General features: G+C 44.7%; 1 pseudogene; it reads left to right on the forward strand.

The window, feature by feature from the left end:
- Positions 1 to 821: 821 nt before the first annotated feature.
- On the forward strand, positions 822 to 922 carry LOC124514085 (uncharacterized; annotated as a pseudogene).
- The last annotated feature ends 11,166 nt before the right edge of the window (positions 923 to 12,088 follow it).

Below are 12,088 nucleotides of genomic sequence, written 5' to 3' on the forward strand. Positions count from 1 at the left end.
AGGTCTCTCTCCCCAGGGCCTGGGGCTTCGGACCGGCCCAGAGACCAAAGCCTTGGCCATTTGTCAGCTGTGAGAGACACACCCTGCTGGCTCGGTCTGGGCCCTGCCGTGGCTGTCATCCATAGCCTTTACCTAAAATGGTTGTTTTCAAACTTTTATTTGTTAACGATAGAAACCTGTCTTCAAATAAAATCTTAGGTCGTCCCCCACCAGAGCAGAACTATGACTCTCACTGTCCTCTGAGGAACCCGAGGGCGGCTTGCCTTTGTTTTCCCACAGCAACAGAGACTAGATGGTGGAAGGAGGTCCACAGAAGGGCATAGCCCGTCAGCCTGGTTAGAAACACTGGCTGGGGGTGGGGGGACCTGGGCTTGGGTTGCCCGTAGCCATCTGCAACCTGGGTACGCTTCATCAGTAGAAAACTTTGACGGAAGCTGTGTGTATTCTTATAAATGAAACATTCTAATGGAAGGTTTTTGAATACATATCTGAAGTGGTTTTGTGATATTAAACCACTCCGGTGACATCTTTAATTTGACCAAAACTTAGCATCTTTGAGTTTCCTTTTAAAATTTTTTCTAGGGGCGCCTGAGTGGCTCAGTCGGTTGAGCCTCCGACTTCGGCTCAGGTCATGATCTCACAGTTCGTGAGTTCGAGCCGCGCGTCGGGCTCTGCGCTGATGGCTCGGAGCCTGGAGCCTGTTTCGGATTCTGTGTATCCATCTCTCTGCCCCTCCCCTGCTCATGCTCTGTCTCTCTCTGTCTCTCAAAGATGAATAAACGTTAAAAAATTTTTTTAATAAAAAAATAAAAATTTTTTTAGTGCTCGCTTCAGCAGCACATACACTAAAATTGGAATGATTACAGAGATTACCACAGCCCCTAAGGATGGCACACAAATTCGTGAAGCATTCCATATTTAAAAAAAAAATAAATACAATAAATTTTTTTAAGTTTATTTATTTTGAAAGACAGAGCAGAGGAGGGATAAGAGAGAGGGAGAGAGAGAATCCCAGGCAGGCTCTGTGCTGTCAGTGCAGAGCCCGGTGTGGGGCCCAAACTCACAAACTGTGATATCATGACCTGAGCCGAAGCCAAGAGTCGGACACTTAACCGACTGAGCCACCCAGGTGCCCCATTTGGGTTTCCTTTTAGAGCAGTGAGTTTCTCAACTTGATCAAATCTTTTTTTTCTTTTTTAATTTTTTTTGATGTTTATTTTTGAGACAGAGAGAGACAGAATGCGAGTGGGGGAGGGGCAGAGAGAGAGGGAGACACAGAATCCGAAGCGGGCTCCAGGCTCCAAGCCGTCAGCACAGAGCCCGACGCGGGGCTCGAACCCACAAACCGTGAGATCATGACCTGAGCCGAAGTCGGACACTCAACCGACTGAGCCACCCAGGCACCCCACAACTTGATCAGATCTGTTAAATTCTGTGACTTAATCAAATCTGTTAAATTCCGTTGCACTGTGATGGAAATCTATAGGATTGATGTGAAGCAGTTCCAGTCACAGTGTAGTTGTATCTTGTGATCTTTCTTCGCTTTTCTTATTGATGTCTTCATTCATTCAGCCCTACTACGTAGTAAGCCGGGAATGTAGGCGTGAACAAAAGAAAAAGGATAATACATTTTCATCTTGATCTTCTTCAACTGTGGGACATCCCTGGATGATTTTCCTTTTTGCAGATGGGGAAACTGAAAGTTGATTTTCCTTTTTTTTTCTTTTAATTTTTTAATCTTTATTTTTGAGAGAGAGACAGAGTGCAAGCAGGGGAGGAACAGAGAGAGAGGGAGACACAGAATCTGAAGCAGGCTTCAGGCTCCGAGCTGTCAGCACAGAGCCCGACGTGGGGCTGGAACTCACAAACCGCGAGATCATGACCTGAGTCGAAGTTGGATGCTTAACCGACTGAGCCACCCAGGTGCCCCCGATTTTCCTTTTTACATTAAATTGCCCAGTATTGAGTAGGCCTGGATGGGTTCAGGGGTGCAGTTCAACGTCCCTGTCTCCAGTCTGCTCTCTGAGACTGTGATGTCTGGCACCTCCAGGCAGGAATGCACAAGTAATGAAGTATACGGGCGTTGCTGGGGCGCACCTGTGCCCAGAACCCAAGTGCCCCAAAGTGAAAGCAAATGTAAATTGTGTGTTTCGTACACACAGATTGTACACAAATTTGGTAAATTTGCTTGAAACACTTGAACACTTTAGGAAAGTAGTAAACTTTATCACAGGTAAACTTATCACAGGTAAACTTTATTTTCAAGAACCTGAAATTATTCCACTTAGCCACCTTTTCATTATAGAATTGTATGGAACAAAAACTTTTTTTAATGTTTGTTTATTTTTCTGAGACAGAGGGACAGAGTGTGAGCAGGGAAGGGGAAAAGAGAGAGAGGGAGAGGGAGACACAGAATCTGAAGGAGGCTCCAGGCTCTGAGCTGTCAGCACAGAGCCCGATGTGGGGTTCAAACTCACAAACCATGAGATTATGACCTGAGCCGAAGTCGGATGCTTAACCGACCGAGCCACCCTGGTGCCCTGGAACAAAAAGTTGAACCCCACATAATTCTTTTTTTACTCTTTTTAAAGTTTTCATTCATTCATTCATTCATTCATTCAAGTAACCTCTACACCCAACATGGGGCTCAAACTCACGACCCTGAGATCAAGAGTGGCACACTTCTCTGACTGAGCCCGCCAGGAGCCCTGAACCCAACATAATTCTTAACATACACATGAGCTGGGTACTCTTTGTATTTGTTTCTGTAGGAATGACAATGTTGTTAATTAAGAATTAAACATGTATTTCACATCTAGGAAATATTTGTATCACTGACATATGGTCACTTTAATTATTGATTTGGCAGTTTTTAATATTCACAAAACACAAATTTAAAATATGGTAGTCATAGTGATTTGGTTTGTACCATTTATATCGATGTGACCTCTCTTCTTCGTGTACCAGCAAGAGAGCACGAGATTTAGCACAGATGGCTTCCACAAGCTTAAAGAATTTGGAAACCATCAGTCCAGAGCCAAGGTCTCAAACTGGTGGGCTGAATCTGGCACACAGAGGTGTTCTTTTAAAATTTTAAGTGAATTGCCAGCATTTAAAATTTGAGAGATTTCACATGTTTCAAAAATCCAGATTTTCAGCTTCTCTTGAAATATCAGAAGATCTGGCAACATTGAGCCTGTATTCCTTTTGGGCAACACTAGGCTGAACAGCCGGATAGCTCCCGTGCCTTTGGCCGGAGCGTGAACTCTGAAATTTGCCAGGGTCCCTACCACCCTCTCACCTCCTTGATACAAAGGACAGAGGTCCTTTATCTCAGTGTTTAATGTGGCCATTATCTGAATGTTTTACTCGTTTTTAAGACCTGCAGGGCTCTTTCAGGCAAGTGAGTTTTCAAGAAAGCTCATGTCCGGATGAAATTGAGGCTACAGACTGAGAGCCATCCTTTCTCTCAAAATACTAGCTTGTAATTTTCAGGTACATGATGTTTGGTGATACTCATTTTAATTTAAGGGCATGCATTAAAAGGGTTGAGAGTGCCTGGCTGGTTCAGTCAGTAGAGCATTCGACTCTTGATCTTGGGGTCGTGAGTTCGAGCCCCATATTGGGTGTAGAGGTTACTTTTTTAAGAAAGGGATGGGGATAAACATTTGAGGAAAGAGAGACCTTCTGACGGTGTCTGATTAAGAGGAGGAGCATCGGCAGAATTTGGCAGGTTCCTGTGGTCTACCCCAGTGTTTCCTCAAACTTTCACTTGTGGATCCTAACACAGGAGGTCTGGGGTAGGGCCTGAGATTACACAACTCCAGTAAGCCCCAGATTGTACCACTGCTAGTCCGAGGACCTATGTCCCTTTGAGTAGCAAGGGGACTTGACCCTAAAGCAATCCTACGAAAAAGCAGTCATGCAGTGATGTTTTGACAAATCTTTTTCTTTGGCCTAAGAAAGAGAAAGAGATCTTAGGCAGGCTATTTGTGGTCAGATCTTCATAGATAAACCTGAGTTCACTTCTCATTGTGGTAGGATAACGTTTAAAAGCCAATTTAATTTTTTTTTTTTTATTTTTGAGAGAGAAGGAAACAGGATGTGAGTGGGAGAGGGTAGAGAGAGAGGGAAACACAGAATCCAAAGCAGGCTCCAGGCTCTGAGCTGTCAACACAGAGCCCAATATGGGGCTTGAACTCACGAACCATGAGATCGTGACCTGAAGTCAGACGCTTAACCGACTGAGCCACCCAGGCTCCCTAAAGCAAGTTTTAAAATAAAAATTAAACTTCTCTTTTACACGGGCTATGTTGTATTAAAAATAATGGACTTTTGGGGGACGCCTGGGTGGCTCTCTGTCTGCCCCACCCCTGCTTGTGCTCTGTGTCTCTTTCTCAAAAATAAATAAACATTAAAAAAAAAAAAAAACCCTTGCTTTAAGTACTTGTAGTAAAAAAGCTACATGTGGTAAAGCTCAGGAATCATGAAGTAGGGATTAGAGCTGTTAATTTTGTAATTATCGGAGAATATATTTATGAGACGCTTGGAAAACTTATGAATGAGACCATAGAAAATGGGACAGTTATCCAGTCCCTGGATAAATGATAACCTGTAAGCTATATAAAATGATAGAAGTAGTCAAGAAGAGATCAACAGACTCCAATCCATAAAAAATTTCTGAGGGAGTAGACCTTCAGTGCTCTCACCACCCACACAGAAACGGGACGTCTCAGGTGGTGGGTGTGTTACCTAACTTGATTGTGGTAATGAACTCACAGAATGTACGTGTGTCAGATCATCCCGGTTACCTTCGATGTGTACGATTTTCGTTAATTCAACCTCAGTAAAGCTGAGGAAAAAAATAATGAAGACATGCCAGGAAAGTTTGTGGCGGAGGTGATAAAATCATTCATTTCTATCTTACGCACAGAGCCCATGTAGATTGTGAGGCCTGGCACGTGCCTGGCCTGTGGTAGGTGCTCCATAACCGTTGGCTGAATGAGTTCTCCGGTTGGTGGAGAGGCAAAAGACATGCGTGTCCTGTCGGAGTGAACAAATGCATGGCAAAATGCTCAGCCTCAGTGGCATCCAAGGATGAACCACGTCCCAACAGCAAGAAGGTATATTTTTTGCCTTTTAAGCCGACACAACAGAAAACACGTAGTGCGAATATGGTTGGTTACCTTGAAACTGAGAAGCGCTTACTGCTGGGAGCTCTGTAAGTTGGTCATAAGCCTTTTAGAACATTTTGTGGCACTTTGTGGCCCGAGTCACAGATCGGTACCCCTTGATCCAGTAATCCTATTTCGGGACGTGCGCTCCAAGAAGCAAATTGTTCTACGAGAAGAAAAGAAAAGCTGCATGTTGCGGGTATTCGTCACAGTGGTATTTGTATGGACAAAAAGTTAGAATCTAAACATTCGTGTGCTCAAGCAAGATTCTTGGTTAAGTAAGTAGGATACGTCCTTGCAGGAGAATTCCATGAATCTGTTCAAAATTATAACCTTGATGCTTGCAGACCAATATGGAAGAATTTGTCTAATACGGCCGTTGTCTATGTGCTATGATGATAGCTTTGTAAAGTGCCAGCGTGCGTGTGGACGAGAGCTAGAAGTAACACTTCATTTGAGGTTTTATTCATATTACTTGTCCTGTTGTTTGCACATTTTACCCGAAGTCTACGGCTCGCTTAGAGGTCGAGACTCCTCAGCTTCTGCCTTCTCGACCCCATGCCACAAGCCATTGGTGTTGTGTAAATGACCGTGGCTCGTGATGAGGACTCCCGCCTAGAGCCTAGACACGGGGCTGTCATGCTAGAACTCCTCCCTGCTGCTTCGTTCCATCACCCTGACCTCTCGGTTTTCTTCCTTTTTTCCTCTCTTTGCCCATGTGTCGTCTGTTCTCTGCAGTTGGTCGAGAGGCCCCTTGGTGTCCCACGTGTTAAAGTATAACTATTTGTCTCCGAGCTTTTCACTGCTGTGCGGCCAGGGAGCGACTCTTGATGTCTCAAGGCTCCCTGTCCACTTAAGCAGAACCTTAGCGGAGCCGTAGTGCAAGGGCAGTCAGTACCTGTTTCCCCTTCTGGTGGCATTTAGCTAAGTGACAAAAATCCCCTCTAGCGTCCCGAGCCTTCGTCCAGCATCCCCTCCCCGTGTCACATATACTTGTTTCCCTGCTGGAAGTGTGCGTTTCTCCTTTAATTAGGTCAGTTACTTCATGTCTGTTTTTCTTTTTTGACATGGTTTCCTCTGGCTTTAGCACCACATATTTTCCCCATATGTCATTGCCTCTGGAGCTCCATGTTGCAATCGCTTTTCAAGGGGAACAGAGAGCACATTACTAAGGGGGGTAGCTCTTGACTCCTTGCCTGCCCTTTGCCTGCATGAGCATTCCTATTTCTTTTGGGCCTAGTTCTGTTTGGTTTTGTCGTCTTCATCGTCAGTTATGTTTGGACTGAAAGATACTTAAGTAAAAATAATGGTAAGTCAGAGATATGTCTGGCAAAGGTGCAGCACATTTGTTAAGGTTACTGGTTTATTTATCTCCCCTGTCTCTATGGTGACTAAATCCGGGGCTGGGATTTAATGGACTTAATTTTGACCTCTTGTACATCTCCTAACTTTCCCAGCCTCCGAGATAGAAGGAATTCATTTTCACTGGAGGAGAGAAACTGCCTCACTTAGAGGAAGGGTCCTAACTGCACTCTCGGAAAGTGGAATTCCAGAGTCTGGGCTTCTTTCGGTCGTCTTCTATCAGAGTTCATATAGCACTTGGAGAGAAAGCTGGCAAGTCTTTTGGAGAAACACACACATGCACACCACATTACTGATGGCCCCGGGAAATCATTTTCTTTTCAGTGAAATAAAGTATTGTGTAGTTAATGTGAATGAACTGTCTATAAGAAATTCTTATGAGGGAGCCATTTGTAAGAATATTACATCAGTGGGAACACTGATTGGATATTACACATTTTTTTTATTTTTAAAAAGTATCTTCGTCACAGGATTATAAGTTGGCACGCATATAAATGTCTAAACCATATTTCATATTTGAGCATATTAAACTGTGCCATGGAGGTCATAATAAGGGTTGGGTTTGATGAGGATTCCCATGGAAAAAGCCAGATTGTGACACTGAAATGGAAGTCTCGCTTTCCACCTGTACCCGCTGGATGTGAAATGAAGACATGGGCTATCTGATCTCTAAGGTAGCTCGAGTCAAACCATCTGGGACTTCATTTGGTTCCAATGACCCTTTAAAACTTTTTATCCTCTTCCATATGCTACTTTGAGACTTGGAAGGACACTCGGGTTTCAGAAAGTTTAATGATGTATCCAAAATCGAGTCAGAGTGCTTGACTTTATTTAAGGCTTGTGTATCCTGTGTTAGTTTTTCATGGAGAATTCACCTGTTGGCAAGTTCCTTCATCTTCTCTAGGGGCAGACTCATATATGTGAATTCTCTTTGAAACCACATCAGAGGAGGCGTTCCTGGGTGGCTCAGTTGGTTGAGGGTCCGACTCGATTCCAGCTCAGGTCATGATCTCGCGGTTGTGGGATCAAGCCCCGGCATCGGGCTCTGCACGGGCAGCGCGGAGCCTGCTTGGGATTCCCTCTCTCCCTCTCTCTCTCTGCCCCTCCCTCCCGTTCTGTCTCTCAAAATAAATAAATAAATTTTAAAACCAAAGCAAAGGAGCCCATCAGTGGTTAACAAGCATCGCACAGAGGCCGAGGAGAGAGGGGGACATGAGTGCGGCTGCACCCTTATTCACCAGTGAAGTAACAGGGTTCGTTTCTGTTATCAAGTTTGGTTCAAGTCAAGTAGGAACTTGTGAATACCTAATGTTTTTATGAAGTTCTTGTAACGTCATAAAACTCTGTGGATGTGGAAGTCGTTTTACGGCTTTCTCCATCATCACCTTGTCTATTAATAGGACAGAGACTTGAGAAGCCAACAGATGCTCGCCTATAAAGAGATCCATCCTTGGGAGATGAATGTTGGATAGTCACTAAGTCCTGGGTTTGAAACTTACTAGATTCAAGTCACAGCTTCACAGTGGAATCGTGTCCGTTTTTTCACGGTCCGTTCAACAGGCACAGCTGAGGTCCCAGCTTTTGCAGACATCCAGCCATGAAGGCTGAACAGCCCTTGACAATGCTTGCGAGAAAGAGTAGCACCCGCATCCTCCTTATGATCATTGTCACCGTCATTATCCTATCGTTATGGGCTGGAATCCCCGTGTGGAGAGCTGTGCTAACACTGGCCATAATTCATTTGATTTTTGTCTTTAATTGTTAATATCTCCATTTTGTTTAAACAGCTCTAGGCATCAAATCAATTCAACTAAAAAGGATGAAATCTGCGAAATGTATTTAGAACAGCGGCCCCCTTCTATCCTATCCTATCAGCCAGATCAGCTTCACGCTTGATACAGATACAGCATCTCTCACTGAGAGATTAAAGAAAAAAATCAAATAAATTTCCGTACCACTTCTTCACCTATGTAGTAAAGCAGTGGCCCTTAGGTAGTTGGATGAGAATTTGTGGTCTTTGCGAGTCTGTCGGCACCTCTCAAACCGTGCGATACGTGTACGTGACGGGACCGTTTATATACGTTCTTCAGGACTATGAATTAGTAATTCACTTAAGACATCCCAAGTGTCTCTTTTCCAGAACCAGTGGAGATTTTTCTGTGGATTCCGGTGATGGGTTTGTGCACGTGGTTGTCGGCATGTGTGTGCGTGTGTGTGGTAGGGCATTCACAATCAGTGGTGCCTTTTGCTCACTAAAGGGGTTCGGATGCTCACTGGTTGGAGAAGGTGAGTTGCACTCTTGGCTTGGGGCTCACATGACAGGTTTGAACCTGGAAACAATACAACGTGTTCCATTACTCTCAGCCCTTCCTTTAACGTTCCAAGCTGTGCCCTCTGTATCCTCAGTCCTTACAGACGTTCCGCAGGCTCTTGGGCCAACTCCTTCGGTCCTCTCCAGGGTGTTTTCTGTTTTTATCACTGGGACAGTCGGAGGCACAGAGAGAGTCAAGCGTGTGGTTGGGGCCCCTGTCTTAAACTGGACAGTAGTTCCCCGTTACCCGTGCTTTCGCGTTCTGGGGTTTCTGTCACCGGTCAGCCGTGGTCTGGAAGCGGGTGGTCCTCCCGGTGTAGTGTCAAGATCAGAAGCCGCCTGATGCTGCGTCACAGTGCCTGCGTCATTCACCTCCCTGCGCCTCATCACGTAGGCATTTTGCCTCACATCATCGTTGCGAGAAGGAAGAGCGCATACACTAAGATATTGTGAGAGAGAGAGAGAGACCACACTCACATAACCTTCTCACAGGACGTTGTTATGATTGGCCTATTCTGCTAGTAGTTACTGTTGCTCATCTCCTGCGCCTGACCTATACGTTAAACTTTATCGTAGGTGTGTGTGTAGAGGAAAAACCATAGTCTCTTGCAGGGTTCGGTGCTATCTGTGGCTTCAGGCATCCGCTGGGGGTCTTGGAACAGACCTGCGGGGGGAAACAGACCTGTGGGGGAGGGGGCACGACCGCACTCTGCTTCCGCCGGGAAACTGGAACCTGTTTCGGAGCGGGAATACCGACCGATGTTTTCTGCGACGTGCTCCACATCGGTTACTAGTTAGTGGCAGCGGCTTTGCAAGCATTTACTAGAGAAACAGTTCATTGAACGAGAGGCATTTTATGAATTGGAAACCACAGATAGCATTACTGTGGTATTACCCAGGACTATCTGAGGATCTTTATCTGACTCCCTGTTCCTCTAACACCGGTGTTCCTGACATCATTGGAGCATATTCTTGAACACAACAGGCCCTCCCGCCTCATCGCGGCACGGCATCGTGGTTTTGTAAGCATTGCATTATGCACGTTTCAGATAGGCAGAAAAGTTGAAGTTATGCAGTCAGTACTCACATCCCCACCACCCAGGTTCTACACTTAAACATTTCACTGTGTTTGTGCCACATCACATATCCGTCCGTGCGTTAGTCTACCTTCATTTTTGGATGCATTTCAAAGTAAACCGCCAGCATCCGTATACGTCACCCTCCCAAACACTTGAGTGTGCACATCCTTCTGTGGTTTCAATTTTGACACTCTTAGAGCTGTTTTCAGATTTTTAAGGTTCTGGCATTTGTTTTGATGATGGCTAAGAAGAGATGGTAAGTTGAATGTGAAATGAGCTCCCTTCTCAGACTCTGGGGTGTTTGGTTTTCTAACTACAGCAAGCGTACAAACACGCACACATCACCGTCCTCTCTCCCCCATGTTACACGGTCACCCCATGTGTATTGTTGAGACTTGGAAGGCCAGCCCAGGACACAGAGTTGAGGGTCTTATTTATTTGAGGAAAACTGGCGAATTGGGGTTGAGGCCAGGAGGGCAGAAGGTTAGAGCTACGTGTGATAAGGGATGTGGAAAGCGGCTCAGAACCAGGAGGTTATGAGTGTGCTACCACTTACCCAAGGTCTGGGGAAGGTTTAGTGGCTGTTTATATTACCCAGGGGGAGGGGAGAGAGGGTCATAGATTTAATAAACTCTAACGGTACAAATGCAGGGTCCTTCCAGTTTTTTTTCTTTGTTCCAAGATTTTAATTTTAAGTAATCTCTGCACTCAATGTGGGGCTCAAACTCATGACCCCGAGATCAAGAGTCATGTACCCCACCCACTGAGCCAGCCAGGTGGCCCATGGGTCCTTCTATTCTAATGGTTTTTCCATTATATCGTGGGGAACCCTAGAATTCATAGAAATGTTGCAGAGCCTTCAACATTTGAATTAGATATTTCAGAGTGTGTTGAACTACTTAAGAAACTGACAAAAACCAGTGGACACACTCCACCATGTTTTGTGGTCAATTGTAACACACTGGACAACACTTAGCGATTGACTTGGAAATAAGTAAAGGTTATTACTGTCAACTCAAAATAAAATTTTGGATGACACCTATCTGTCATCCATCAAAGCCAGGGTAATATTCCTGTTATGGGAATAAAGACAAAAGGTCTTCAGCAAGACCGTTCCACTAAAGCCATGGTGTTAAGGTATCAGCCTGAGAAAGCTGAAGTTACAGTTTGGTTTTCAGTTACCGTGAGCGCTTAGCCATCTGTTATATTTAGATTTTTTTTTCTGGTACCTTTAGGAATCTGGAAACAGATGACTATATGCTTTCCACTCGAAACTGCCATAAAAGGGGAAAGGTAGTTCAGGGGTTGGAGGCTGGCTCCTGGGTCATCTCTCAGTTGGGGCCATGTCAGTGGACTAGGGAACCTTCTAAAAGGTCTCTCTCTTGGCCCATAGCTCAGACTGCTCACCCGAAGTCTGAAGACATATGTGTGCAATATTGCAGTTCGTTAGGAGATTTTTCGGGACTTCTTTGATTATGCCTGAGAAGCTTTACAATGGCTTTGGCAGGTCTCTTTCAGATGGAGGCCGCAGTTCCTCACTTTCGTTCTGGATTGTACCACATTCTGTGTTCAGAGTCTAAAATGCCTTTTGGAAGCCAGCACCTGCTTGTGTGTGGCTTCAGTTTGTGTTTTAAAATGTTTGCTTAGCTATATTTTATTTTCCCCCAACATCTTATGATGAAGACTGTTAAAGTGGAAATGATTCCGTGGGGGAACACCTGTATACCCGTCATCTAGAGTCCATCATTAACATGTTATTTACTGTATCTGTTTGATCACCAGATCTACCCATCTCTCTATCCATAATTCCATGTTATTTTTGGATGCATTTCAAACTAAATGCAGTAGATTTCACCAGTTAGGTAGCTTTATATACTTAACGCACTCGGAGTCTGGCTTTTTGAGCACCACACAAATGTGCAGGAATTGGCATAGAGTCCTATGCAAGATGTAAAATAAATGCTCAGTTTTACTGGGGGAAAAAAAATTTGGAAGCCGTATTTTAAAAGTAACAGATTTTCTGGAATTCTGGCATGGGGTTGGAAAAGAATACTGGTGTATTTTTAAATCTGAACTGACTCGTGACTCAGACGATGCTGACCCCTAATAAGGGGGGGGGGTATCCTTGTAGGTTTTGTTTTCAGTTGTTGAGACAGGAGCCA

The sequence above is a fragment of the Lynx rufus genome, unplaced genomic scaffold, assembly GCF_022079265.1.
Source record: "Lynx rufus isolate CCGP_SWC_20201006 ecotype Redwood Valley unplaced genomic scaffold, mLynRuf1.p SCAF_19, whole genome shotgun sequence".
NCBI lineage: Eukaryota > Metazoa > Chordata > Mammalia > Carnivora > Felidae > Lynx > Lynx rufus.